General features: G+C 39.2%; 1 pseudogene; it reads left to right on the top strand.

The window, feature by feature from the left end:
- Positions 1–3351: 3351 nt before the first annotated feature.
- LOC141512155 (cyclin-G1 pseudogene) lies at positions 3352–8555 on the top strand (annotated as a pseudogene).
- Positions 8556–24879: the final 16324 nt, after the last annotated feature.

Below are 24879 nucleotides of genomic sequence, written 5' to 3'. Positions count from 1 at the left end.
ATGAATATGAACAGCCTAGTGCAAAGACTAGGTATCCCCACCTCACAGGCATTCCCACCTCTAGCTCTAAGAGTCTATTTGCTCCAAGAAATGTGAAAATATGAACAGTAATGCTACTACCATCTTTTCAAATTTAACTTTTATTCACTGACTCCTTGTTTATTCTACTGACCAAAATACTCACTATACCCAATTCGCTTCTTCAAATTCTTGGATCTCCCCTTCTCTTTCTTTGAATTTCATTTCCTAATTTCCCAATAAGTTTCCATCTACTCTAGTATGGAATGCAAATGTTTCATAGCATTCTGGTACATGATGCAACGTAATGGATGTTATGAGAAAAAAGAATGGATTCCTTGAGTTTTCTTTTTAGCCTAAAGATTTGCATTGACATTACATGACAACCTTCTGAGAAATATATAATGCTTTTCCCCTCAGACAAGAGTCCACATGTACTCATACCCAGTGCTGCTTCCTGAGCCTTATACTCCAGAAATCTTAATAGAGTTCGAGAGATTGTGATACAAAGGAAAGAAAATTTGTTAAATAGGAAAATTAGACATAATCTAATAGAATTGTGAGATTAGGGGAGCATATTTAATCTTTGTTTCATACTTTTTGACTTTTTCAAAGGGATTCTTCTGTATTGTTTCATGCCATTCTCATAATAGTTTTATGGTGTAGATAGGCAGATATTTTTAGCTCTATTTTATGAAATGAGAAAACTGAATTTAAATGACTGAAATATAGTAGCTGATTATTAGTTACACAGGTTAAATGCTTGGGAGTATAGTACTTATTTACTGTACTGTTTTTTTTTTCTCTTTTTCTCTCTTGTAGTTTTGGAATTTGCTGCTATTGTCCTTTTATTTCCACAAGAGCCTTCACTAATTAGCTTTTAGTATGAGGAAGGATCTTCAATCAGCTGGCTCAAATATGGAAATTCCTATATGGACCAGTTTATTTTGCTCAGCAAGAACCTATACCTCATCACTTATACCCATCACACAAATTTATGTGATTTTCTTAGTATACAAATCACCCTGTTATTGAAAAAAAGGGGTAGTGGGGGTAGGGAAAAGACTCCTGGGAAATGATATTCACTAGCCATGTGATTTTTAGGCAAGTCATTTATATATCTATTTCAATTTCTACATCTTCAAAATAAGGTAATTATAATATATTCACTACTTTTCACATAGTTGAGAACAAAACACTTGAAAAGTGATACGTAAAGATAGCTATAATAATAAAACAAAGTAAATACCACTGATGTCTACAAAAAGCATCATGGAGATAATAATAGCTAATACTTATAGAGCACTTTGTATGTACCAGACCTAGCTTAAGTGCTTTATATTATCTTATTTGCTCTTTATAACAACCTTGGTAAGTAGGTGCCATTTATTATCATCCTCATTTACAGATGAGGAAACTGAGGCAAACAGAGTTTAAGTGACTTGCCTAAGGTCACAACCAGTAAATGTCCAAGGCTAGATTTGAACTCAGGTCTTGGTGGCCCGAGGCCCAGTGCTGCATCTATTGCACTACCTGGCTATTTTCTGCTGAAACAGTATTCTGAACAAAAAATAGAATTGACACCAGCAGGAGGATTATGCTCTCTCAATAACTTGGCTATACCTTGTTATATCTTTAAAAAAAAAACATTAATTGAAACTTAACCAAATTGAATATTACTGCCTTCACTCTTTCCTTCTGATAGAACTGATGTTTGCAAATTTTTCAGGATCTAGTGCTGTTTCTCTATTATAAGGTAAAATTCAAAAGAAGGAGAAATATCAAGAAAAACTCTCTAGTGGATCAACCTGAGGTTGAGGTGGGTATTAGTGGAAACATTCACAGGATTTCTATTGAATCCATAATTGAGCAGCTAGAGGCAGAGAAATGGGACTTATAATACCCATCTACAGTCCTAATTGTGGAGAAATTATCATTGTTGGTCTTATCAAGCAGGTAAATCAATGTTTGTTCCATATCTATTGACCTTAATCCCAAACCAGCCAAAAACCTCATGGACATTCAGTTCCTTCTCTCTTTTAATTGTTGAATCTTCTGCAGAAGTCCAAATTCATGTAGGAGAAACTTCAATTACTGTGGACAGAAGCAACAAGGGCTTACTGAAAGATGTTAGGTTATGACAGACCTGATGGCACTAGAGTAGTCCCCAAGTAGTTCCAAGGAATTGGAAATTAGAAGGAGCTTTTATTAACTGAGAAGAAAAAATGGAACCTTCTCTTCTCCCCAAAGCACTAAATAGTTTGGCAGACCCTGGGGGAGTGGAGGAAAAATAAGCTGTTTGTTTACTTCACCAAGGCTTCAAAAACATTTGTTCAGCAACTGGCTCCTTAGGGGAAAATTTATCTAGAGGGAATCAAGCTGAAGTCCTTTTACCCTGAGCAAGGCAGGAAGGTAATTTTTATGCCTACAGAGTCAAGATTGGAGAATTTAATGGAAATCATTGCCAAGAATTTCCTCCTTGGTTTCAAATCTTGACCTTATTAACTTGGTGAAGTTATATAATATCTCTGCACTTCAGTATCCTTATTTATAAAAATGAACGTTATATTGGATGATTCCTAAGATTTGTTCCAGTTCTAAATCTACTATCCAAGATTTAGAAATGAAAGCAACCTTAAGGATAAAGTAATCTAGCTTCCTCATTTGTAAAATGAGGAAAATATGGTCCAAGACTTTTACAAGGTAACAAAGAAAGGTAATGGCAGAGAAAAAATCAGAATCCAGTACTTGATTCTCAGTCAGATGGTTTTCTGATACACTATGTTGCCTCAAGGTTAGTCACAATAGAATCTTTTATGCCTACACAATAAGAAACATGTGAATGTCTTCAGTTATCAAGTTAGTCAGCATCCTGCAGACTTTATGTTATAATAATTGCACTTTTTCACTTTTCCCAAAAATATTTTGATTTCATTAAAACACATTCCAAGGGGGCAGCTAGGTGGTGCAGTGGATAGAGCACTGGCCCTGGAGTCAGGAGTACCTGAGTTCAAATCCGGCCTCAGACACTAAATAATTAGTGTGCTAGCTGTTTGGCCTTGGGCAAGCCACTTAACCCCATTGCCTTGCAAAAACTTAATAAAAAAAAACACACATTCCAAGACCCGGAACTAAGGAAGACATGATCATAAAAACGAGTAAAACAGAATTCTGAAAAGGAAAACCAAGAAAAAGTCACAATGAATCATTTTTCCAAATTAGACCAGCCTAGAAAGATAGACAGAAGTCTGTGGACACTGGAATACAAAATAGAAACACATTGCAATGGAAGTAGCACAAGGCTGTGAGTGGTGGCAGTACTGAGCTATGATGATGGCAGAAGAGGCAAGGAATAGCCCAGCTCCCAGAGATGGTAAGGGGACTGAATAATTTGGCAGAAAGAAAACCCAAGAGACCTGTATACTAGTAGTAGGAGCAGAAACAGGTGCTATCTAGATCTCTATCACAAATGATATCAGTTCCAGGTTATAGTTTCAGAACAGAGAACACTATTTTTTTTAAGGTTTTTTGGAAGGCAAATGGGGTTAAGTGGCTTGCCCAAGACCACACAGCTAGATAATTATTAAGTGTCTGAGGCCGGATTTGAAGCCAGGTACTTCTGACTCCAGGGCCAGTGCTCTATCCATTGTGCCACCTAGCCACCCCATGAAGCATATTTTTAAAAAATGTTTCTATATTTTTCTTTTTGTGATTTTTTTCACAATCTAATTTAGAAATGTTTTTCATGATCACAGACATATAATCTTTATCAAATCACTTGCCTTCCCAATGAAGGGAGGAGTGTAGGAAGGATAGGAAAGAATTTAGAACTCAAAATTCATTTTAAAAAGGTTAAAAATTATTTTTGTATATAATTGGAAAATTTTTTTTAAAAACTTAATATAATCAAAATTATCCATTTTATTACCTGTAATGATTTTTATCTCTTATTTGGCAATAAATTCTACCATTATTTATAGATCTCACAGATAAAATTTTCCATGCTTTCCTAAATGTGTTTATGATATCATTTTTTAATATCTAAATCTAAATATAAACCCATTTTGACCTTATTTTAATATGAGCTGCAAAATGTTGGTCTATACCTAGTTTATAATAAGCTAGAGTTTTCCCAGAAGTTTTTGTGAAATAGTGAGTTCTTTCTCCAAAAGTTTGGATCTTTGAATTTATTGAATATTAGAGTACTATGGTCATTTACTATTACTATTTATCCAAATGATTAAATATAGAGTATTGGAAGTAATTGTTCTTTAAATGTTTGGTATAATCACTTGAAAATCCATCTAGTCATGAAGAATTTTTCTTATAGAATTCATTTTTTTAGGCTTGTTCAATATTTTTAATAAAGGGTTATTTAAGGGACAGCTAGGTGGCACATTGTATCAATGAAGTCCAGGAGCAAGAGAAAAAGAAATTTCATTTAAAATAACTGCAGGGCACTGGCCCTGGAGTCAGGAGGACCTGAGTTCAAATCCAACCTCAGACATTTAATTCCCTAGCTATGTGGCCTTGGGAAAGCCACTTAACCACATTGCCTTGCAAAAAAAAAAGGGGGGGTTATTTATGAATTCTTTTTCCTGTTCTGTTAATCTAGACAATATGTATTTTGTTAAATATTTATCCATTTCACTTAGATTGATAGATTTATTGATATATATTTGGGCAAAATAAATCCTATAAATTGCTTTAATTTTGTTGGGAATTCACCCTTTTCAATTTTGATACAGTTTTCTTCTTTCTTTTTTATTGATTTTTCATAAAGCCAGGTCCCTGTTTTTTTAATTCAATGGTTTTCTTATTTACAAAATGTTTAGAGATATATTTCCTGTAAATACTGTCTTGGATTGTTCCCATAAATTTTGATATGTTGTCTCATTCCCTTTAATAAAATAATCGATAGTTTCTCTAATTTGTTCTTTGACCCATTCATTTTTTAAGGCTAGATTATTTCATTTCCAATTAATTTTTTAATCCAAGTCTCTGTGGACCTTTATTGAATGCTATTTTAATTGCATTATGATCTGAAAAGGATGTATTTAATATTTCTTCTTTTCTCCAACTGAATGTAAGATGTTCATGCCCTAATACCTGGTCAATTTTTGTGAATGTGCCATATGTGGATAAGAAAAAGATATAGTCCTTTCTATTCCCATTTAATCTTTTCCAGAGATCTATCATACCTATCTTTTTTAAAATTTTTACATCTCCATATAATAAACTAACTCATAAATATTTAGTCTAGAGTGATTTAAAAAGGTTTTTATTAAGGTATCTTAACAAAAGGACCACCTCTCTCAAGGGGAGAGGGTTGTCAAATCCTGGAAATGCTAGGTCTTATATGTACTCTGAAAAGCTTGTTCCTCCCCCTTTCATGCCAATCATTGACTGGTATTAAAATCTGATACATTCACTCCCAATATGTTTTCCCCACCCTGCTCATTACACTAATGAGCATGGGGAGGGAACAGTAATCTACTTGAGCATGGGAAAAGGAGGAGAAAACCCTAGGTTAACTCGGAACCAGGTGGGACAGACCTGATCTAATCTCAGGTTTTGATCAGGTTGAGGCTAAATTTTTTTTGGTCTTATTTTCACATATCTGCCCAAAGGCACCAATACAGGCAGATCCCAATCTTTGTAATATAAACTAACAGTCTCCCTTCACATTTGGAAGACAAACACACCCATATATTCCTTATATCCTTTATTTTTAGTAGATTTATCTAGTTTTTGAGAAAGCAAAGATTAGGGTCCCACACTAGTATAATTTTACTTTCTAGTTTCTCCTATTACTCATTTAACTTTTCCTTTGAAAATTTGAATGCTTTGCCATTTGTTATATATTTATTTAGTATTGATATAATTTCTTTGTCTTTGGTACATCTTAGCAAAATATATTTTCCCTTCTTATGTTTTTTATTAGGTCTAGTTTTGCTTTTGCTTAATCTGAGATTAATTGTTACCTATGCTCAGTGTTCTGTGGTCTGGAACTGGACGTCATTCTCAATGTCCTGGAGCTGCTGCTTTCTGTGCTTGCATAGAAAACCCCCCCTCATCAACTCTTCTCCTCCTCCCCCCCCAGGGCGGGGCTCAGAGAATTTCTGTGTTAAACTAATTTTTCAGGATGAGTAGAGTACAAGTCCTTGTTACTGAAGAAAAAATTCTCTCAAGCTGCTCCAGGTGGTAGAGGCACCAGTAACAACTGAAACTAAGAAATTACTGCAACCTGCTGAATGTTCTGTTGGAACAGGTGTCCACATATCAACCAAAGGTCTGAGACTTGAGACTCATTAAATCAGCTCAAGATAATGGCTTTCAATTGACTTCAAGAAATGTAGTAAATTGGGAAATAATCTTTACAACTAATGATTCTGACAAAGGACTCATTTCTAAAATATACAGAGAACTGAGTCATATTTTTAAAACAAAAGGCCATTCCCCAATTGACAAATGGTCAAAGGATATGCAAAGGCAATTTACATATGAGAAAATCAAAGCAATCTATAGCCATATGAAAAATTGCTCTAAATCATTATTAGAGAAATGAAAATTAAAGCTTCTCTGAGGTACCATCTCACACATCTCAGACAGGCCAATATGACCAGAAAGGATAATGATCATTGTTGGAAGAATTGTGGGAAATCTGGGACATTATTACATGTTGGTGGAGCTGTGAACTCATCCAACCTTTCTGGAGAGAAATTTGGAACTACACCCAAAGGGCAACAAAAATGAGCATACCCTTTGACCCAGCAACACCACTACTGGGTCTAGACCCTGAAAAGATGATGAAAAAGGGTAAAAACATCACTTCTACAAAAATATTCATAGTAACCCTGTTTGTGGTGGCAAAGAATTGGAAATCAAGTAAATGTCCTTCAATTGGGGAATGGCTTAGCAAACTGTGGTATATGTATGTCATGGAACACTATTGTTCTATTAGAAACCAGGAGGGATGGGAATTCAGGGAAGCCTGGAGGGATTTGCATGCACTGATGCTGAGAGAGATGAGCAGAACCAAGAAAAACACAGTACACCCTAACAGCAACATGGGGGTGATGATCAACCTTGATGGAGTTGCTCCTTCCATCAGTGCAACAATCAGGGACAATGTGGGGCTCTCTGCAATGGAGAATACCATCCATATCCAGAGAAACAACTGTGGAGTTTGAACAAAGACCAAGGACTATTCCCTTTAATTTAGAAAAAAAAAAAAGATATCTTATTGTCTCATCTCGTTATCTCTAAGACTTTTTGTTTCTTCCTTAAGGATATGATTTCTTTCTCATCACACTCAATTTGGATCAATGTACAACATGGAAACAAAGTAAAGACTGACAGGTTGCTTTCCATGGTGGGGGGGGGAGTAAGATTGAGGGAAAAATGTAAAACTCAAATAAAATCTTTAATAAAAAAAAGTAAACAAACAATTGCCTTCAACACTTAGAAACTCTGAAGTGAAAGACCTTCTTTGCCTAACTCAATTTTTTCAATTTTGACACAGAAACTTTTTCTCTAGCTGTGAATTTATTGGACAGATTTCTTTCCAAAATGAAACCTCATTTTTCAAATATATAGAGAACTGAGTTGTATTATTTAAGAATACAAGTCATTCGGGGTGACTAGGTGGAACAGTGGATAGAGCACCAGCCCTGGAGTCAGGAGTACCTGAGTTCAAATCTGACCTCAGACACTTAATAATTACCTAGGTGTTTTACCTTGGGCAAACCACTTAACCCATTGCCTTGCAAAAGAAAAAAAGAATACAATTTGTTCCCCAATTGACAAATAATCAAAGGATGTGAACAAACAGTTTTCAGACAAAATAATCAAAGTTATTCATAGTCATGTAAAAATGCTCTAAATCTTATGGATTAGAGAAATTAAAACAACTCTGAAGTACTACCTTATACCTATCAGAGTGGATAATATGACGGAAAAGAAAAATGACATTTGGATGTGTGGGATTAAGTTGCTACTATCTGGCTGAGAAATCAGTAGAGGAAGATCGAGAAATGTTTCATTAGTCATTGATTTGATCTAAATTAGCCAATACAAATTCACAGTTTTTGATCCGATGGGACTACAAAAGGTTGTATAGAGGAGGTAAAGTCAAAGCTAGTACTGTCTTTCAGTTTCTACAGCTCTATTATTCATTTATTCATGAAAACGTACCATTTGAAAGGAGAAAGAACCTGACTTTTGAAAGACTTAGAAGCTCAACTTAAGGTCTTCTGTATTAGCATTGTCTATAATTGTACAGAAGATTCAAGCACAAAATTTATATAATTAACAGGAGTAGAATGTCTTCAGAAGCATTTCAAGATAAATTTTCAGAGACTAGACTTTCTGGCAGAAATTTATAGAGAAGTTCCTAACTGAATACTCATCAAACAAGTGTTCTAAACCAAATGTTCAGAAGTTGAAGTGGACTGTGTCTGGGTGTGCTGCATATCAGTTGAAGCAGTTATTACAGAATTTCTCATCTTTCAACAATCCCTGAAACTGGATCTTAATAGGATTCTTATGATGAAGAAATTCAATAAATTTGAAGGCTTAACTTTATATCAGAACTATGGACTTGCACTGTGCCACCTAGCTGCCCCTAAGAACTATGGACTTCAATATTAGAATAAATGTAAGCTGTAAAGCCTGAATAAGAATCTAGGTTAGCATTGATGTTTCCAGACTTGAAGGAAAAACAGGTTCTAGTTGGAAACTGATTATGTGTGCTGCAGTTACAGATGTATTCAAGACTAAATTATGATGCTTTTTTGAAGCATGTTTGTAAAAACTCAAATGTGAAACCCTAATGTACACTAAGGATGAGAGACTATATTGTTAATTGACAGTTAATATTGATCCAATCTAGTAGTCTCTGGACTGGTATACTGATTATAGATAGTATTGAAGGCAAGGTGAAATTGACTAGAATTGATGTTATTTGAATTGTGATGCAAGTTCACATCAAAATAAATCATCTTCAGAAAAATGGTTAGTATAATTAGGGTACTAGCCTTTGTAATACTATCTTCTTGATGGGTGGGGGTTCAGAAATGGCATTCAGAAAAGAGTCTTGAAGTATTCAAATACATGAAACATTTTATAAAAAACATAGCAGCTTATAGGTTTCCTTTATAAGCTTCAGGAATGGTCCACAAATATCATTAAGCAAAAATAATTGTAGGATTTTAAAAAAACAATGTATTGTATAAAAGGCCATACATACTCTTTTATGATATCACTACAAAGGAATGATATGTATTACTATATGAAAAAAGAAATCTTTAATGCACTGTTATCTGTTAAATATTTAGTAAATTAATACTATTTAATTTGTTTAAAGATCTGTCTGTGTAGACACTAAAAGTGTCACAAAAGTGACACAAAATGTGAACTGAAGATGTCCTTTTTAATAGCAATTTAAATAACTTTTTATATGTCATACAATATATACTTTCCAAATTGCTCTTAGTTTGTATTTTCTCATGTTTCCTATTTGTGAAAGTGTGCCTATTTCCTCTTTCAATAATTACATGCACATGTTCTTCATTTTCTAATTATTACATGGAATACTATATATGCTTTTCATGCAGCCTCAAAGATTTGCTGCCCTGGTCATGTGGTAGCAACAGACAGCTGTACATCTTCTGATGGTGTGCAAGAATAACCAACCACTTGCTTACTTTTTTTTTTTGCAAGGCAAACGGGGTTAAGTGCCTTGCCCAAGGCCACACAGCTAGATAATTATTAAGTGTCTGAGACCGGATTTGAACCCAGGTACTCCTGACTCCAGGGCCGGTGCTTTATCCACTACGCCACCTAGCCACCCCAACTTGCTTACTTTTGATTTAAGAGTTTACTGCATTTGAGTTGTCTTGACATTCTCAAAATGACTGTTGAAACTAAAATGAGTTCATTGCATTTATTTTATAATCTTGGTTGTAATAAAATTTAATTGACTGCTTCTGTGTGAATTTTTAAAATCTGAAATAATATACACTTGTAATAATAATTAAAAAGGAAGTTGAGATGAAAAAAAAGAACTTTTAAATAAGGATTACTCTTGGTATGAAACTGGACTATTGGTATGGAACTTTGTATTTAAAAGCAAACATATGGGGTAAGCTATTGTCATAATACTCCTGTAACAATTAGACTTAAGAGGGATTAAAGTGAGTTGACTGTTCATATTCAAACAAGCAATTTAACTGACTAATTTTGTGGTAGTTGGAACACTTAAGGTTAGTTGTAGGTTAATGAATCTAAAATGACTTAAGGCTGGAACAGCATATAGTTAATCAGTACAATATATAACAACTACCATAATAGCTATAACTAGTTCAAATTTTCCTTTGACATCATGTTATAGGGAGGGAAAACTTCATTTTAAAATAAACCAGGGGCGGCTAGGTGGCGTAGTGGATAAAGCACCGGCCCTGGAGTCAGGAGTACCTGGGTTCAAATCCGGTCTCAGACACTTAAAAAAAAATTACCTAGCTGTGTGGCCTTGGGCAAGCCACTTAACCCCGTTTGCCTTGCAAAAACCTAAAAAATAAAATAAACCAAAGAACCACAGCATATCTGTTGTCTCATGCTTCATTTTGTAAAGCATTTTGCACTAGTTACTCCTGAACACCTGATTCATTGAAGAATTTCCTTTCCAATTCATCATTGCAAACTTAAATTGGATGAAATAACCTAGCAAAGTACCATTCTGTTCTGATACTAAGAAAGTGACCTTTCAATAAAACTACTGAAATAAAAAAAATGGCTACCTCTGCTTATTTTTTTTTTTACTTCAGCTGAAGTATAATTGATTTGTGCTGGCACCTCATTTTTAACTCTCTATGTCTCTAGATGTGTTTCTTATAAATATAGTATTGTAGAATTCTGTTTTTAATCCAATCTGCTATCCACTTCCACTTTTATAGGTGAGTTCATCCCATTCACATTCACAATTATCACTACTAAATATGTATTTTCCTTCTCTCTCCCTCTCTCCCTCTTTCTCCCTCTCTCTCTCTTCCTCTCTCTCTTCCCCCCTCTCTCCCTCTCTCCCTTTTGCTTCCCCCTCTCTCCCTCTCCCCCTCCTTCCTCTTTCCTTCTCCCTCTCCCTCTTCAAAAACTTTGTTTTGCTTCTAACCACTCTCTTAAATCCTCACTCCCTTCAATCAGATCCCTTATACTTTTTTTTTATTTCCTTTCCCTCCTACTTCTTTTTAGGGTGAGGTAAATTTCTATAACCAATTGGGTGTGTATATTCTTCCCTCTTTCAGTTAATTCCAATGAAAGAAAAGTTCAAGTGTTACCTCCTACCCTCCTATTTCCCCCTCTATTATAGAAGCTCTTTTTTTCATGTATTTTTTATGTGAGATCATTTATCCCACTTTTACCTCTTCCTTCCCCCTTTGCTCAGTGCATTTTTCTTTCTCAACCCCTCATTTTTTTTAAATCATTCCATAACAGTGAACTCACATCTATATGCTCTGTTTATGTAACTACCCCAATAATGACAAAGGTCTAAGAAGCTGATCATTTAGGAATGAAAATAGTTTAATTTAACCAAATCTCTTAAGATTTCTCTTTCATATTTGTTTTTTAATGCTTTTCTTGAGTCTTGTATTTGAAAATCAAAATTTCTATTAGCTCTGATCTTATTAACAGGATGCTTTGAAAGTCCTCTATTTCATTAAGCCCATTTCCCCCCAGAATGATTATAATCACATTTGCTACATAGGTAATTCTTGGTTGTAATCCTCCATTCGAAGTACTGCAATTCTGCAATGAAGAAGCTTGTAAATCTTGTTTTATCCTAAGTGTGGCTCAACAATATTTGAATTGTTTCTTTCTGGATGTTTGCAATAATTTCTCAGCGACCCAGGAATTCTGGATTTTAGTGATAATATTTTTGACATTTTTCACCTCTTTCAGGAGGTAATCGGTGGGTTCTTTCAATTTTTATTTTAAACTCTGGTTCTAGGATATCAGGACATCAGTTTTCTTGATGATTTCTCAAAATGTGATGTCTAGGCTCTTTTTTTATCATGGCTTTCAGATAGTTCAATGATTCTTAAATTATCTCTCATGATCTACTGTCTAGGTTTGGTGTTTCTTTAATAAGAAATTTCACTTTTTTCTTATTTTTTTCCATCCTTTTGACTTTGTTTCTTAATGTCTCATGGAGTCATTAGCTTCCAATTGCCCAATTCTTATTTTTAAGGAATTATTTTCTTCAGTGAATTTTTGTGAGTGAACTCTTTTCTATTTAGCCAATTCTTCTTTTTAAGTAGTTATTTTCTTCACTGCCTCTTATCTTTGTCCCTCTTTTACTAATTAATCTTTTACTAATTAATTCTGTTTTTCAAGGTATTATTTTTGGAGGGACTCTTTTACCAAACTGTTGACTTTCTTTTCATAATTTCCTTATATCACTTGCATTAGTTTTTCTTGTTTTACTACTATATCTCTTATTTGATTTTTTTTAAATATTTTTTGAACTCTCCTGGAAACTTTTGTTAGGCTTGTGTCCAATTTGCTTTTTTTCCCCTTTTGAGGCTTTATTTGTAGCAATTTTGACATTGTGGTCTTCTGAGTTGGTATTTTGATTTTTCCCGTTACCATAATAACCTTTTATCTTTAGGTTCTTTTCTGTTGTTTGTTCACTTTTTTCCAGTCTATTTCTTGACTTTTAACTTTCTGTTAAAGTTAAGATCTCTTCCTGGAGTGGAGGAGGCACTGTCCCAAATTTCATTTTTTATTTTGTGCTGCTGTTAGGGATCTGCAAGTTGTCAGTGCTTCCAAAGTCATGTGGTCCACAGAGAGAAATGGTTACTGTTCTCTTTGTGTGTGCTCTGGTCTATACCATGCCTTCCTATAACCAAAAGCACCAGTTTTCCTCTTAGCCCTGAAACTATGACCTGGTCTCTTGTTCCCCTGTTGCTTCAAGTGTTAGAGCCTGCTCCTTTGTGGCTAACTACAAGCATTCTTCTCTTCCCAGAATTGTGTAAGGGAACTGAATCAAGGTCCTGCACCAGTGCCAGCAAAAAGCACTGTTATTCCCCTTCTCAACAGTTGTCCAACTCTTTTGCCATCTGTGGACTGGGAGCTCCACCTTGCGGAGACAGAGGGCAATCTTTTTGTCACACTGGCAAGTCTTCCTCTCACACCAGGTTTTGCCACCACAGTGGATTTGTAGTTTCCTGATGCTAAAGTCATACCAGTTCAATTTGGGAGAATATTTGTGGTTTTCTAGCTTGGTGAAACAGCAGTCATGAATTTGGCAACACACCCATCTGTGGCATCCAGGGGCTGCCCTTGACCTCCCCAGCCATAGTAGCAGCCATATTCAAGATAATTGAAGACTTATTTCTTAGTGATTTTCTCAATCCTTGACTTCAGGTGCATCAGACCTCCCCTAGTAGGGAAAATTAGACCATAAGTGATCAATATAGCCAGGCTAAGTAGCAGCAGCTTCATCTTTGGAATTGATTGGAAGGGAACCCTAGCCCCTGCTTCCCTTTGTTTGGCATAGTTCACAAAGTGTCCCCACTTGAAGGTTGAGGAATTCCCAGAATAAAAATTTTAAAAGAAATCATGATTCTAAGAATAGTTGAGCATTCTATAAGCCAAAGCAAGGAACAAGATAAGTTGAAAATGATTTATCTTAAAAAAGATGTGAAATGAAAAAGATTAAATATTATACTTTAAGAAACCATACAAGTTGACAAGAAACAGTAGAAACAGAGGAGAAGGTAAAGATAAATCAATAAAAAAAATACTATAGTACTGTGTGTTGGGGGCGGGGGGAAGAGGCTTGGCGGTCGCTTAGAAGGGGAAACATAATCACCTTATAAGGGAATGTTACAGAACTCGGCCCCTCATTGGGTAAGAGTTCATGGGAGGGAAGACAGAGGGGATAAAAGGGTCGGCTGAGAGGTGGGGGGGAGCGGGAATGTGATCACAGAAGAATAAAGACTCATTACCCACCTCAGGCGCTCTGTCTGGTTCTTCCCCCATCAAAGAGTGGGGGCCGGAGGTACCCCGAAGACTCACCACGCGTTGGACTGGTGAGTAAGAGGACGGACTAGCATAAAGAAGCCGGCGTTGCAAATAAAAACCCGGCAAGTGGTGCCCAGAACAGGGACCTGATTTTGCTAGGGAACGTCTGAATCCGCTGGTCGGATTCTCCAGACAGCCTCGGTCGTTTCTGACCGGGAGGAAGGAGAGGGCGTTTACTCTCAGATATTGCCTGAAGGACATATCCCTATTGTGTTGACTATGCTTCCTTTCCCTTCCCTTTCTCCTTCTGCTCTAATCACGCTCCTTGCCGTGCTGGCCTGTCTGATTGTGCCCTGCTGCCTCCTTCTCTTTTGCCAAACGGGAACTTTCCAGTTCTGCCACCTGTTAGGATTGCAGCCTCGGCTAGTAGACAGCATGGGGGGCCGGAATAGTATTCCCGCCTTTGAGCCGGAGGAAAAAGAGGCCGTTGCAGCGCAGCCTTATAAACTCTGCGCTAAGCATGGCCGTAAATTACCTATCAAGACGTGCCGTGCTTTTGTTGAGAATATCTGGAATATCTGCCCTTGGGTGCAACATAGTGGGATCCAACCAGATAAATGGAAGGTGGTAGGGCAGCAGATGGCCTCCTATAATGACACCTGCCCGGGAAAACTGACCCCCAAGGATTTTACAGTGTATAAGATAGTGGATGCAGCCCTGCATCCCCAGAAGGTGACTTTGGCACGAACAATCAGCACTCAGGTGGGTAGCTCGTTGGCGGGATCGGATTCAGAGAGCTCAGAGGAAGAGGGAAGGCCACCCCCTCCCCTGTATCCGTGGGAGGAACTTAGAAGAAACAATGGGGGAACAAGGGGCCCCCAGGGAGAAGATTCAGGGCCGGAAGTTTCCGAGCGCGGGAAGGGAGGGGTGCAAACAGTCCTCAGGGGTGGCAGGAAGAGGAGCGTGAGTAGGTGGGACCGGGAGGCTGCTGACGAGGAGGGAGAAGTCCGCGCTGATTGGACAGCTGCCGCGCCCCAGGCTTGGCGGCCCAGCCAGGAAACAGAGGCAAAAAATCCCCCGTGTTCCTTGTCCGCCCTTCAGAGATCCCCTCAAGGGCTCCGCCCATCCAGCCTACTTGCCACCAGTGCCTCCATAGCAATAGAGAAAGGGGAGGAGGTGGACTGGGATGACTGGGGCCTCTACCCGGTATTTACGGACCCCCTTACCGGAGCCCGAGACTACCGCCCTGTCCCTTTTAAGATGCTTAAGGAACTTAAGGAGGCCGTGACTAAATACGGCCCAAGCTCCCCTTATGTAAAAAGACTGATGCAAAACCTCTTTGCTACGCACCCTTGGACCCCTGCTGACTTTGACGAAATTGCAGCCGCGCGCCTAGATGCCTCCTTATATTTAGCTTTTAAGGCTCAGGCCCGCAGAGAGGCCTCTAAGCTGGCAAAATCCCGGGGTTATACTCCCCTGGATTTAGCCATTGACCTCCTGTGTGGAACTGGAGCCTATACTGACCCTGCTGTTCAGGCCCAGTATGGCCAGTTTGAGCTAGAGACTGTTAAAGAAACACATGTTGCAGCTTGGGATAAGATTGGAGCCATGAAAGGGGGGAGAGCCACACAGAAGTTGGTTGGGCTGAAGCAGAGAGCAGATCAGACACCCCTCTCATTTGTGAACGAGGTTAAAGAGACAGTGACTCGTATAATGGGAGACACCCCGGGATCTGATCTACTTATGAGACAATTGATTAAAGAGGGTCTTCGCCCCAAAGGGATCGCAGCCATTAGCAGCCTTCCCCCCGACGCTTCATTAGAAGGAATTGTTGACAAATTGCTGGACATGCCCAGCGAGGATTCAATTCAAGCCTTAGTGACTGCCATGGAGAACCGGGAGGATAGCCTCCTGACCGCCCTTCACGGTATGCAGGTGAGACCCACCTGTTTTGGGTGCGGAAAGCCAGGGCACCTCAAAGCACAGTGCAGGCAGCGGCCCCCCTCCACTTCAGTTCCGACCTGTTATTCCTGTGGAAAGCCAGGTCACATAGCCAGGTTCTGCCGATCCAAAGGGAAGTCGGGAAAAGGGAAAGGGAGGGGCCCGGCCGCGGGCCCCCCCCCCCCGTGCTCGAAGACAGCGGCCCCATTACTGTGACTATCCCCGTGAGGGTTGACTATAGAGAAGGGACACAGCAGAGAGAGATCGGGCCTTGGGAAACCTCGATGATTCCCATTGAGCTAAATATTTTCCCAGCGCTCATCACAGGGGCTGAGAGATGTGTGGACTTAGTCACCCATACCCAGGTCATTTTTGGTCCCGGAAGTCCCACATCCGTAAGGGTCACAAACCCCCACCCCTTTCCCACCTTGGTAAAACAGGGCCAAGAGGTAGGAAAGGCGCTGCCCTTGCGGGCCCCTCCCGCTCATGTGAACTGGGTCCACCCGGTCAGCTCTGGGCGACCACTGTTAACCGTCACGGTGGAAAATCAGAAGCTCGAAGGGATAATTGACACTGGAGCCGATTGCTCTGTCATAAATAGGGGACAGTGGAGGCGCGAGTGGCCACTCCTACAGAGCCCTCAAGCAGTGACGGGGGTGGGGGGCAATAGATCTGCCATGAAAGCAGCACACGCCTTACGGTGGTCAGCTTTGGAAGAATCTGGACTCTTCACCCCACTGTGCCTACCCGACCTCCCTTATGCATTATGGGGTAGAGATATCTTGAGCCAGCTTAACCTGACACTTGCCACCCCTGATAGCCTGCGGGGAAATTAATTGGGGCCACTCTAGAGATGAGCTTTTCCCCTAGAATAACATGGATTAATAAGAAACCTATTTGGGTTGAGCAGTGGCCCCTGACAAAAGAAAAGCTCATCGCCCTCACAGACATAGTAATGACCCTCCTGCACGAGAACAAAGTGGAACCGTCCCTTAGCCCGTATAACTCCCCCGTCTTTGTCATAAAAAAGAAAGGGGGGAGTTGGAGAATGTTGATTGATCTTCGGGCAGTAAATGCCAACATGGTACCCATGGGGACCCTCCAACCTGGTCTCCCTATGCCCACTGCAGTCCCGCAAGGGTGGACTATTATAGTGATTGATGTTAAAGACTGCTTCTATAGCATTCCCCTCCACCCGGAGGACAAAGAAAAATTTGCCTTTTCCCTCCCCGCGATCAATTTCCAAGCCCCCAGTAAACGTTATCAGTTCACCGTCCTACCTCAGGGAATGGCCAATAGCCCCACCCTGTGCCAGCTTTACATGGATACTCTGCTACATCCTATCTTTTTAAACAGAAAGGGGGAGTTGGCAGGTCACTGACCCATTCAGACCTGTCTCAGGTACTATTTACCATGAATTTCCTACAAGTCAGGGATGACGGCACTACAGCCGCCCAGAGATTTTTCTCCCCAAAAGGACATGCTAAGAAAGAACCAACACTCCTGCCCTCTCCCACCAAGGCCCTACCAGGCTCTAAAGTCATGTGGAGAGATGAAGAGGGAGGTTGGCATGGCCCTGTAACGGTAAAGAACAGAAGACAGGGCCACCTGTCATTTCATCCCGAGGATAAGATAGAAGAGCCAGAAAGATGGCTCCCTGTTTACAAGATAAGAGACCTTGATTAATGACCAACCCTACGGGGTGAGAGGAATTTCTTTCTTTTTCAGGCCTTCTGATCGTCGTAGGGATCCTTGGAGGTGCTCCATCTGAAGGAAATCCGACATGGGGAATACTCCGAGTTATTCCCTCTCCCCTTCCGGTAGCACGGAACTCCCCGATCTACCCTCGCCTGCTAGTGACCAATACATCGATGGGGCTCCCTTCTGCCTCGGTGGGGCCCCTCATGTGTGGCCACAGGGGAAGACATCGAGGATCCCATACCATGGAGGGATTGCCAGATGGCGGGAGGATACCCCCTTGAGGGTGAACAAGGACGCTGATTCTGGGAATCACCCTACTTGTTGTCTGTTTCTGCCGCCTAGCTAGGCGACAGAGGGGCTATATGCTTCTTACTCAGAAAGCCTTCATGGCCATGGAGACGGGGGCGGATCCCCAAGTCTGGCTAGCCGCCATGCATGACATGTGACACCTAGGGGTAAGACGAGGTAAACCCCAAGACGGGCAACTTCTCCTGACCCAGCCACCTAAGACGGGCAAGGTCCTGGGTTGAAGGAGATGACCTAAGACAGGGTTCCTCGCCCCCGGCGGATCCCCAAGTCTGGCTAGCCGCCATGCATGACATGTGACACCTAGGGGTAAGACGAGGTAAACCCCAAGACGGGCAACTTCTCCTCACCCAGCCACCTAAGACAGGCCCTGAGGGTGTCGGGCGCCTAGGACGGGCAAGGTCCTGGGTTGAAGGAGATGACCTAAGACAGGTTTCCTCGCCCCCGGCTATTAGAGGCCAGTAGAAATGACACCGCTTAAGGCTAACCTCAGCACCGCTTAAGGTCACACCAAGTGATAACCTTGTAAAACAGAAAGGGGGAGATGTTGGGGGCGGGGGGAAGAGGCTTGGCGGTCGCTTAGAAGGGGAAACATAATCACCTTATAAGGGAATGTTACAGAACTCGGCCCCTCATTGGGTAAGAGTTCATGGGAGGGAAGACAGAGGGGATAAAAGGGTCGGCTGAGAGGTGGGGGGGAGCGGGAATGTGATCACAGAAGAATAAAGACTCATTACCCACCTCAGGCGCTCTGTCTGGTTCTTCCCCCATCAAAGAGTGGGGGCCGGAGGTACCCCGAAGACTCACCACGCGTTGGACTGGTGAGTAAGAGGACGGACTAGCATAAAGAAGCCGGCGTTGTAAATAAAAACCCGGCAACTGTGTAAGAGACACTTCTAGACACCGGGGTTGAAAAGTGAAACAGTCTTGCCATCAAGGATTACATTTAACCAAGAGATAATGTGTATACCTATAGATGTAACCTAGGCATGTGTGTGAGCATGTCCAATTAACCTTATATGGAGGTTTCTGTATCCCCTACCATTTGGATAGGATAGTTTCCTTTCATTGGTCACCTTCATATTTCAACTGAGCTGGCCTTTCTTTTTCTACCACTTTCTTCCTCTACTCCTCCTCCCACCACTGACACTTTTTGTGACCATTGTTAAATGCTATATCCTGTAGAAAAAAAATCCCAGCTCACCCATAGCACAGACACTATGAACTAAACTAAAAAGAGGGAAAGGAATTCCTTCTCCTGGTCATCTTCTCTTACCCTGACTTCAAGAAATAGGTCTTGTCTTGTTTAAACTAACTATAGAGAGTTTTTCTGCCTTTAGCTGCAAAGTATAAATCTGATCTCAGAACATTTCACCCTTACTAGCTGTCTCCATATCCAGCTGCCCTGATCCATATTTGGATCTGGAATCTAAGAAGAAAGTGAGGCTGGTGACCTTTGCCCAGTACACCCTCACTCAAAACCAATTCATGGATATGTCATGGCTATACCTCCCTGATGGCTTGGTTTTCTTCAAGAATGAAGCAAGAATATAATTTATTCGATTTCATTATTGACCATTTTTGTGATGTGAATGTGTAGAGTTGCTTTTTGGGTTGTTGAAAAAGAATGTTTGCCATGAACTGTGAATTATCTTGACAAAACTTTATATGATGTATTTTAATACATAAGGTATAAGATTTTCTATGGTAAGACCTTATATTTTAGCTCCAGAGAAATACTGATCCTCAATTTACCTCTGGTGTACAGAGAATCACTGACCCCCAATTCACTCTTGATATACAGGGAAGGGCAATGAGCAGGACTGATCTCATGCATATATTTAAAACAGCTTGAGTATTTAAAAGAACCAGTGAATACCTTGACTAGTCCTGGTCAAACTTTCAAGGCAGTACTTGATTAACATTGCTTATCTCTTCAGAAACTAGCCATTCCTGAATGTAAACACCATAATCCTTGGGTTTCAGGGAGGAGCATCTCCCTCCTCGGACAACCTAGAAAATTTGGGTTTCTTCCATAAAAAATTGGCAAGAAGCCTTCTTTTTTCTCAAGTTATGTAAGATCTAATTAGACCTTAGCCTAATTTGGAGTCTCACCCATGGAGAGGATGCTCTGCCTGGGACCTTCCCTATTGGGACTTTGGAGGCTATACCCCGGGACTCCCCAGTCTGTTGATTCAGATGTTGAAGCTCACCCGAATCGGTGATGTTTTCTCTTAATACTTATGTTTATGTATACTTTGCTCTTCTTTTTCTTATATTGGGACTTATTGATTACTTTTGCTGTAAAACTGATTTATTTCTACCTGTTTTACAATCACTTTATTAAATATACTTTTTAGTTTTGTTGGTGTGAACATGTCATTTTGTAAGAGCAAATTGGAACCAAAACTCATTAATGAAATAAAATTGTTGTCAAGAACAGGATTTGCTCTACAAAATTCTGTTTTTTAAGGAAAATGTAGAAAAAGAAAGAGATATGTATATACTGGGTTGGGAAGATTTACGATATTCATCCCTTGATAGAGAATGGACATATGGCACCAGTCCATGTGAAGATAGGGGAAGCTATATGAAATAAGGGTCCCCGTACAAGTAACTGAATGTTTGAAGCAAATAATTGTGGGAAAAAAGGCAAAGCTGCTGTTAGAATGCCACAGTTTAAATATAGGATGAAGAAAGGGAAGATTGATAAAAAGAAAGTTCATACTATGGTGGAGGATGCAGACACATATGATTTGGCTTTGGATGGAGCAGCTGTTATACCTTAGTCCAGAGGGCCCCCCTCCCCCCACCCTGATACAAAAATTTGATAATGACATTGCTGTTTAGTAAAGCAGGCAAGCCTCTGTCAGAAGTTTTGGACAAAATCTCCCAATTAGAGAACTTAGGCAACTGCAAGTATACTGATGGCAATAAATCTCAATATAGGAGTGGTGAACATACTACTGGTCAGTGTCAAGATAAGTACAAAATTAGAATGTCTCTACAAGATTTGTGTATTGCCCTGCTATGAGCAGGAGTAGATACGAATAAGATTGATGGACTCCCTACTCTGTACTTGTTCAGGATGAAAAAGAAGAAGAAAAGACAAGAAAGTAGAAATAGGGAAATTAGGGCCACTCCATCGGCACCCTTCCTATACCTATATTTGACCCATCTTGAAGAAGAATAGTAGATAGGCACCAAACCCCAGTAATGGAGATCAGACAGAGGAATTATCAGCCTCTCATAAGGTTAATTAATTATAAATTGGGAAAATGGATATACAAATGCTACTAAAGTTTGTTTTGTTTTGTTTGTGATACTGGGGCGAGACCTCTCTGATATATGGAAATCCTAGTATATTTAGAAATGGAATCTCCTTTGTAATTACAGGCTTAGGAAGAAAAGAAATTTAGGCAAAACAAGTAAAAATAATGAAGATAGGTCAATTTCCCAAAGAGGAGTACTCAAGTGATGATTGTTCCCTTCCCCCCCAAGTACATATTAGGAATTGACATTTTAAGGGGAATGACTCTAATTTAGCTGATAAGAAATTATTCTTGCTAAAGTATAAGGACCACTACAATCTGTAAAATTTTAACTATACAATGGAATCAGGGACACAGAAAAATCTTGCCCAAGAACTTGTAAACAGAACTATACCTATTTAGCTATAAAAGTAAGGTTTTAAATAAGTCATTGGATCTGGTCAACAACAGTATGTGTTAAGATTAAAAAAATGAGAAGAGGAAGAAGAAGAAGAAGAAAAGAAGAAGAAGAAAGAGGAGGAGGAGGAGGAAGAACGGGGGGGTGAATAAAGTCTGAAATGTGCTTAAATAGAATATTAAGAGAAAATTTAAGTTGTGCAGTCTGAATACTTACTTAAAGACCTATGAAGAGAATAATGAAAGGATTGCAAGGAAAAATGAAGAGGCATAGAGAAGATTGGGGTTTTTGAAGGATATCAAATTTATGGAAGCTAAAGCATGTTAGAATGAAGGTATGAGCAAGTTTGACTTTGTATAAATAAAATATTTGTTTTGGAAGTTTTGAAAATTGATTTAAAATCAATGTAAAGTAGAAAAGAATATAGAGTTATGAATCAACTAACAAATTATGGAATTTCTTCTGGGATTATGCAACCCAGATTTGTACTAAATTGAGATGTGTTCTTAAAAGTGATTGGGGCAATTAAAAAAATTTAACATTAGACTGATACCTGTAGGAGAGAACTGTACTTTTTTTGAACAACAATTGCAGGCTGCATATTTGGGGCATTAGTAGAAATTGAACAGCTAGATAAAAGGGGACTCTGGCCTCTCATAAGATAGGACATGCACAGGAATCCAGTATAATTAAATGGAAATGGTACATTCAGAACAGAGCTAAACCAGGAAAATCTGGCATCTCTCCCCTTCTTAAGAAAGTGTCTAAATTAATCTCAGTGCAGTCTCCGCTCAGAAGGCTGTTTCACCAGTCAAATGGAAACAAGGATTTGATGCCTTGAATCCTGAACAAAAGAAACACACATAATTCACAGATGGCTCTGCTAAATATTTAGGACCAATTAGGCATCGGAAGGCTGTAGTATATAATCCAGTGACTAAGGTTACTTTAGAAAGTACAAACAAGCAATCAGTTGGCAGAATTGATGGCTGTATATCAAGTATTGAAATAACAGAAGGGGAGACAATGTCATATTTTTACAGACTCCTGGGTAGTAGCAAATGGTCTAGTCACTTGGATGACCATGTCACATGCAAAAAAATTGAGCTCTTCATGGGAAACAAGTTTGGGATCATGAAATGTGGAAAGATATATGGAATTGGACCCAATATACTAATGTCTCAGTCTTTCATGTAGATGCCCATGCCGGTGTGGACACTCTGGAATGTGAGTACAATACATATGTAAATGGGTTGGCAAAGACTGGAATCACACAAGTTGCTCCTAAAGAAACTGAGGAACCTGAAGATTTATTGATTTTAGCCAGAAGGCTCCACATAACTTCAGGACATCTAGGACCTCAAGTCTGTCACAGGTAGACCCTTGCTCAGGGCATATCAATTCCCCTTTCACTGTTAAGACAAGTTACTGATCAATGTACCCAATGTCAATTATTTAAAGAAAGATCAATTCCCAACACTATTATTGGGGAAATAGAAAGGAACGCTCTGCCTGCCCAAATTTGGCAAATTGATTATATTGGGCCTTTGCCATTTGGTCAAGGGTGTCAATATGCCTGCACTTGTGTGGACACCTATTCTGGAGTACCCATAGCCTGCCCTTATAGAAGAGCTACTCAAAAGAACACCCATTAAACATTAGATATTATAGCTTTATATTATGGTTCTCCTATGCAAATACAGAGTGATAATGGGTCACATTTTGAAGGCAAAGAAATTGGTCTATATTGTAAAACACACAATATAGAATGGATTTATCATTTACCCTATTACCCCCAGGCAGCTGAAGGAATGGTTTGTTAAACATAAAAATTGAAGAAGTTAGGAAATAACTCCTTATAAAAATGGAAAGAAAACTTATTTGAGACCTTACAACAATTGAATAACCATCCATTCATTGGGTGAAGATACCCTTTTATCCCTAATGATGAGTCCTAATTTACAAATACGACTTCATCAGGAAAAATCCAGAACTTTGGCCATGTGATAAAATATATGACCTGATCCCCACAGGCTATAAATTTGTCCTTAACTCAAGATGTAGAATTAGGGTTGGGAAAATCTGGATTATTCTTTACTGGACTAGAGGTAGAAATTACTAAAGGATATTATGGTCATTTAGTCAACAAATCAAGTATTGCTATTCAAAATGTACAAGTGGTGGGTGAGGCTATAGATAGTGATTATAGAGGAGAAATTAAGGTATATCTTCATAATTTTAGTCCCTCTAATATATTCATAGTCTTTAAAGGGGCAAGAGTGTGTCAATTAATAATTATACTATGTTTAAAAATAGAGTGGGAACAGATCAAAGAGCTACCTTTCAGTACCACCCGAAGTGGAGCCTTTGGCTTGACTAATATTAAAGTGGGGGCTAAGGTTTGGATAAGGACACACTTACATGATACACCTAAGGCCAGGTAAATTATTGTGGAAGGCAAAGATAATACTTTTATAATCTGTTAATACTGTTGTAATCCATTATTCAGGGAGTGATAAATGATATACTACTGTTCCATTAAATCAAGTGTTTTTACATGAAGTGTTTATTAGGGTGTCTCCTGTTGTGATTTCTTCTGCATGGATCAGTCTAATGGATTTCTGGAGCTCTCCTGAGATTCAATCACACCTGTATCCATTTGTGGTGGAGGAACTCCATATCTTCCAGACAACAAGATAACTTCACCTGTCCTTCCAACCAACCATGCAATGTTGTTAATTGGACTACTGTAAATGCTACTTTCTGGCAAGCTCCTTCTGTGAGAACTGAATTGATAAACAATACCCCCATAGTGAATATCACTAGGTTCTCAGGTAAATACCTCATGCTGCCTTAAGACCATTCCATTTACTACCCCAAAGACTAGATTTCCCCACATTGATGCTGCCATGCAAAACTGTTCTAGGTGGGTAACTAACCATGAAACTATTTTGTCATTCAATCTTACCAAGGATCAGGACAACTATCTTGTGTGTACTAATTCTACCAACATTACAAATCAATATCCATATGTAGAATATGCTAAATTATTATGGCGGCAAAAGCTAGTACAAAGTCCACCTTCAATTATTAGAGTTTCCTGTAGCTATCTTAATGTATCTCAAAGTTCCCAAAAATTTTTGTTTCATTCTAATATCACTTTCCCCATACTAAAGACTTGTACTAGCAAAAGGGAAAAACTTGCTTGTATGGGTGCAATGC

This window comes from Macrotis lagotis, chromosome 2 (assembly GCF_037893015.1).
Source record: "Macrotis lagotis isolate mMagLag1 chromosome 2, bilby.v1.9.chrom.fasta, whole genome shotgun sequence".
Lineage (NCBI taxonomy): Eukaryota > Metazoa > Chordata > Mammalia > Peramelemorphia > Peramelidae > Macrotis > Macrotis lagotis.
This window is presented reverse-complemented; position numbering and strand designations above follow the sequence as displayed.